Source organism: Hippopotamus amphibius, chromosome 3, assembly GCF_030028045.1.
Source record: "Hippopotamus amphibius kiboko isolate mHipAmp2 chromosome 3, mHipAmp2.hap2, whole genome shotgun sequence".
NCBI classification, from domain to species: Eukaryota; Metazoa; Chordata; class Mammalia; order Artiodactyla; family Hippopotamidae; genus Hippopotamus; species Hippopotamus amphibius.
The window spans coordinates 121,858,736-121,865,300 of NC_080188.1; the positions used below are offsets into that span (position 1 = coordinate 121,858,736).

Below are 6,565 nucleotides of genomic sequence, written 5' to 3' on the forward strand. Positions count from 1 at the left end.
ACAGCACCATTACAGTGCAAGGTATGACAGTCGTACAATAACATGGACAGGTGATTGCTGCCCCTTCTTTGTTTCCTTTTTCAAATGCTTGGTGAAAGAATCCCTCTAAGGAAGGTCAACACCTTGTGAGAAACCCTCAGGGAGAAAAACCTGCTGACAAATTTCCTGGAGGAGAACACAGACGACAGATCCCAGAATGAAACTGATGAACCAAAAATTTCTTTCCACTCCCCTGAGGAACCACAAGGATGTGACTGTGTTGGGAGGATGCTGCTCCACAGCACCCCCTGGTGCTCTGGCCTAGCACTGGGGTTCACTGGGAGGTACCAGGATGGATGATGGATCTGGAGTTCATGCAGGATGCAGAAACAATGAGGAACAGGGACTTCAGTCCCAGAGGAGAAGGCACTCTCATCCTGAGCTCTTGGGCTATAGTGACTGGGCCTGGCAATGACCAGGTGTCAGGTAAACTTCCATTTCTGTGCCAAAGATATGTCATTAGTTTGAGGGAGGTTGTTCTTTCTGAACTGTGAGCCACGGAGTTACAGATGAAAGGTGAGCCATGTCTAATCAAAAGATAAAGCCAAGTGCACATCAAGTTGGAAACCCCAGGCACATGAAGGTCAGCCTCCGCAGATCCAAGAAGGAAACCAGAAAAAAGTTACTGAGCCCTATGGCCTGTGATGCCATAAAAAATCTAACACTCTGATTATTGCTATTGATTTTAAAAAAGGCCTCGTCTCTCCTTCAAGAATGCATAGTCCAGCCTGAGAGGTAGGCAAGGAGTAAATACATGTACAATAAAAGGGCCAGCTGCGTGGTGTTCATAGGACATGCTCTGAGTTCAGAGGAAGTGCCCGGGGGTGACCAAAGAGGCCCAACTGGGGATGGAAACACTGAGGCTGGATCTTGAAGGGGAGACTGGAGAGTTTCTCAGATGAAGGCACCGGGATAAGATATCAGTGGTTAACACTCTGTGCTAATACTATACTACCGCATGGTCGATCCCGGGTCATGGAAGTAAAATTGCACATAGAAAAAAAAATCAAACGAAGGCACCCGTCTGAGCAGAAGCTGTGCAGCAGGGCAGTTGGGAAGTGATTTCAGAAGACATGGGACACCTGGAGGGGAAGCCCTCTGGGAATCGAGGGTGGCCAGGGCAACCAGGCCTGCCCTTACCACCCCTGTAGCTGGTCTACTTGGGAAACATCACCATTGGAACGCCCCCTCAGGAGTTCAGGGTCGTCTTTGACACAGGCTCAGCTGACCTGTGGGTGTTCTCCATCTACTGCTCCATCTCCGTGTGCGGTGAGTACCTGCTCCACCCCGCCCCCCCCACTACCACCATCCCTCTTATACTCACTCTCCCACCCAGCGTCCTTGGCACCTGAGGGACACTCATCTCTTGTGTCTGCAGGTACAAACAAGCTCTTCAACCCTGGCATGTCCAGACCTTCCAGCACACACGCCGGCTCTTCAACATCAAATATGGCTGTAGGAACATTGTTGGATCTCTTGGCTAAGACATCGTCCAGGTAACCGGAAACCATAAGCTGAGTCAGGACTGGCCCTGGGAACTACCACTGCTTCAAAAACACATGGACCAACTGGGAGGGCCCGGCTTTCCCAACGTCCCCTATTGACTGACCCCCACCATGTAAGACGTTCCTGGGGAAACAGCACCCCTGCTGACACACAAACTCCCAGAATGGCTAACCCTGAGAGTGGCTTGGGGTGTGGATTTGCAGCTCCTTTGCCCATGAGCAGCTCAAGGTTCATTTTGCTGGAAACAGGGCAAGAAGGGGAAAAAGCAGCCACTTTTCTGTTCTCAGCCTTTGTTGGGCACGTTCATGGTAATAACATGTTTAATCCTGCAACAACCCCACACAGCAAGTACTATGATTAGCTCCATTACACAGAGGAGGGAACTGTGGTGCACAGAGCCAGGGCCTTGTAAAGGTCAGGCATCTGGAAAGCTGTGGAACTGGGCTGCCCAATCAGGATTCATGCACGTGTGGAGTATTTGGGGAGACAATAAAACTGATGTTGGGCTCCTGGGGGCAGCCGAGGGCTTCAGGCATGTAGGCAGGGAAAGCAGGGGACCACAGATGTGAGAGTGGCCTGATAGAAGGGTTCTCACTCTAGGGAGATTGAGAGTCCCATAAAATCTATGGCTTGTCTCCAGCAAAGAGTCTGAGTGCTCTCTCTCTCTCTCTCTCTCTGTCTTTCTCTCTCTAAGACACACACATCCCCAAAAGCATGTTTCCAGGGAGAATTTATATAAGAACTCACAGCAACATTCTTTAACAGGCTTCTGTGTTCCTGGGCAGGTGCAGAATCCACAATGAATTGCAAAGATTTCAGTCCATTTCTGTCTTCTGATCATAGTGATGCCAATGACAAGGCCACCCTGCTCTCCACTCACATCGCCCTCAAGTGGGAACCACTTGGTCCTGTCCTGAGTCTCAGTTTCCCCACCTTTACAGAAGGCAGGAGTACAATTGGATTCCCTTCAGATGGTATGTGCATGAGTACCAGCTGTTGGATAAAATCCACAGCCCCGCACAGATGGAACCTGAATTCCTGTCCCAGCTGAGGTCAACCTGGGGCACAGCTAGGCCTCAGGGCTTCTCTTTGGTCCTCATGTCATCTCCAGGCCACCCCAGTTCAAGGCCCACGTCCCAAACCTTAATGTGGGAACCCTCTCTTCTCCCATAGATCGGGAACCTTGTCGACCTGGGCCAGACATTTGGATTGAGCAAGTGGCAGACTGGGTACGAACATAAACCCTATGATGGCATCCTGGGCCTGGCTTACCCCAGCCTCGCCCTTGAAAGGACCACCCCCGTCTTTGACAACTTGAAGACACAAGGCATCATTTCTCAGCCAGACTTTGCCTTCTACTTGAGCGAATAAGTCTGGCCCGGACACGCTCTCTCTCTAAATCAGCTGTAATAATCTCTCAGTTGCATGAAAAATTATAGACCACCTAAACCAGACATTTCCTGAGAGACTGTCTAGCCCAGCATAACTATGGCCCCAGGGCCACATCTGGCCCTGCCACTGGTTTCTCTAAATAAAGTTTTATTGAAACACAACCATACTCATAGGCTCCAAGGCAGAGGCTTGGTCCAAGATAGGGAGGCAAGAAGGAGAGGAATGGAAGGTGTCAGGATACAGGTTACAGGAAAAGGCAACAGGATTTGCTGATGCTGATATGGAAGGAAGGAGAGGGATGGCAGGAATGTTTACTTCCTCACTAACATTTTACTGGGAGCCCAGGAGCAGCTACACAATTGACAGGCACCAGTGCAAAATGAAAATGGGGGACCTCCTGTTCAAAAAGTATTAGGAGTTTCAAGACAGGATAGCAAAGGCGCAGGGCCCTGCTGAGTGTTGGGCCCATGGATGTCACACATCACAGGCCCATTAAGCCAACCCTAGGTGAGCCTGAACTCACGCCTTTAGCCCCTTCCGGCCTCAGCTTCTCTGAAAAATGACAGACTACACAAAGGGGAGGCCAGACCCCTCCAGCATGGTGGCTCTGATGGTATCTCTAAGCATTCTGGTTGCTGGAGAGATCAAGTCCCGTTTCAGAAGGGTGAGTGATCAGAGCTCAGCCAGGCTGTCAAGCTTCGAACCTCTTCTAGGCCACTCATTAGTGGGTGACCGGCCTTGGTTGAGTACTCAATCCCTCTGTGGCTCAATTTCCACATCTGTAAAATGGGGACCATACTTGTGCCTCTGATGGATGGATAAGCACAGCCCTCAGACAGTGAGTGGTGTTATTCTCTGACACGGAGCCCTCCCTTTTCCGTCTCTCCTCAGCCAGAAGGACAATGGCAGTGTGGTGATGTTTGGTGGGGTGGACCACAGCTACCACAGAGGAGAGCTCAAGTGGATACCAGTGTCAAGAACCCACTTCTGGCAGATGACCATGAACCGGTAAGCCTCTCCCTCTGAGGGTCACCCCAAGTTATACTCCCACACGTTGACATGGATACATGCAGACACACATGAATGCACACATAGACACACAGTCACACACAGACACATACACTACACACACAATGACACACATACAAAACACACACAGAGACACATATAAACACACACATTGGCACACCTATCAACATGCACAGGAACATAGATACACACCCAGTGACGCACACAGAGACACACAGAGACACAAACAGAGACACACAGGCACAAACACACACACAGATAAACATACAAACACACACAAACACACACACAAACACACAGATACACACAAGATCCATGGGCTCATAATCACCCCAGGTCTCCCACTCAGGGTCCTGACCAGCATCCTGAACAGGGTCCTGAGAGGTGTGTGCAGCTAAGTCCTGCACCCACTGCGCTTTGAGGCAGGTGGCATGGTTAGAGGACCCAAAAGTGCGAGGAAAAGAGGATCAGGGAGAAATTCACCAGCATAAACAGGTTTGTCATAAGATGACCAACTCTCCAGTGCTACCCGGTACCAAGGGATTTCGTATTACACAAAACTGCTAGTGGAAAAACAGGGAAAGTCCTGGACAAACAGGGAAAGCCCTGGACAAACAGGGAAAACTGGTTTCCTTAGAGAGAAGCTTACCAGCAATGGGGAGAGGTTGGCTGCACTCTTGAGACCTGAAAGCAACTCATACAAAGAGACACTCCCCCTACCCATTGCCACCCAAATCTGCATCCTGGGCACACTGTGGGGCAGGGGCTGTGACAGAGAGAATCAAGAAGCTGTGACCCAGGAAGGGCCTGAGAACAAAGGGCAATAACTGATGGGATTCTGTGTGACACCCTCAGACAGAAGCTTACGTGTCCTTTGGAGGCCCCCTGAGCTAGCTTGGGCATCCCCTGACCGATAGTCTCAGTGTCTGAGCCGGGTGAGAGGGCAGTGCTGGGAATCAGCCTTTCCCAGGACAGCCTGTTTTTCCCTCCTCTACACTATGAGCATCTTCTCTCCCAGACAACGTCCATCTTCACTGTGTGGGTTGACACATTATTGGTCAGACACCAGACACAGACTCTGATTACTCCTCATTCATTTCTTCACCGCTCAATCACTCACTCATTCATTCATTCACTCCACAAACATACACTGAGCATCCACTGTGTGCTGGGCACTTGAGGGAGGCACTGTGGATATAACTTGCTCTAACATCTAGTGAGGCAGATGTACGTGAAATGAGTCACATACATAACGAATTACCACTTTCACATGTGCTACAAATGAGGAAGGGTCTAGATAGAGTGACCAAGACAGGAGCCTGACTGGGGGGTCCTCTACATAAACTGGGTCATTTATGTGTTCCAGAAGAGAAGGAGACACACATTCTTTATTCTATTGCTTCAAACACATGTCCCACACAGGTGGAGTAAATGCAAGATACACACACGGCAACAAATAAAACCTACAAAAAACAGATTTTCCCACCACAATCTGTTGCTTTACCAAACAATATTTTGAAAACACATTCCTTCAGTCTTTATAAAATTCTTAAAATACAAAAGAAATTAAATCTCTAAGAAAGTCTAGTAGACCAGATGCTGGTTTTTTTTTTTTTAATAACATATGAACAGTTAAGAGAGCATGTAGAGATTAGATTACAGGTTTAGAATCTTTGAACTAAGCACATACACCAAAATCAAGGGCCCACAACTTTCACACTGAGGAAAAGCAGTGACTCATAGTAAACACATGACTTCTAGGAAAATGCAGCTGACATTTCACAGGACATTTCACAGTGCCACACATGCCAAGGCCCTGAGGCACAGAAGAGCCTGGTGCATTCAAGAAATGAAAGGAAGTCCAAGAAGGTTACATGACCAGAGCAAAGGAAAACAGAATCAAGACATGAGCTGAAGGGCTGTTCTGGAGACAGGCAGGGATGGGGCAGTCATGGGAGGAGACTTCAGAGTGATGCTGGTGCCCACTTTGTCTCTTTGTCTCTCAGCATCACTATGGACAGAATGGTGATTGGCTGTTTCAATGGCTGCCAGGCCACTCTGGATACTGGGACATCATTGCTGCTTGGCCCACCTAGACTGGTCAGCAACATCCAGAAGCTCATCAATGGCACATGTCTTGGTGAAGAGGTGAAGGGACATGCCACAGGGTCACTCGGGGGCTCCCCACACACCAGGGATCAGCTGGGACAACCTCTCTCCACTTTCGCTAACAGTACGCAGTTCCATGTAGCTGCATCACTCAACTGCTTACCTTCACCCTCAATATCAATGGCACTGATTACCTAGTGCCTGCTGAAGCCTACATCTAGAAGGTGAGGGGCCAACCCTGGGGGCTGGTTCTCAAATTTTGCACTGACAGGAACCTTTGAGCTGCTGCTAGAAAGAGGAGACCCTCTGCAGATTGGGCAACACCCCTGCAGATGCTGCTGAGCCCCTGTCGTTGGTCCAGTGCCTTCCACAAAACCAACCACTTGAGAGTAGAAGACAGTCTGGACATCCATCATCCTGGAATAAATGGAGACACCACACCATGCCAGCATGGTGCGAGAAACAAGGAGAGGGGAACACTAAGAGCCTT

General features: G+C 49.4%; 1 pseudogene; it reads left to right on the forward strand.

Annotated features, from left to right (window-relative positions):
• Positions 1–616: 616 nt before the first annotated feature.
• Positions 617–6,296, forward strand: LOC130848774 (pregnancy-associated glycoprotein 2-like; annotated as a pseudogene).
• Positions 6,297–6,565: the final 269 nt, after the last annotated feature.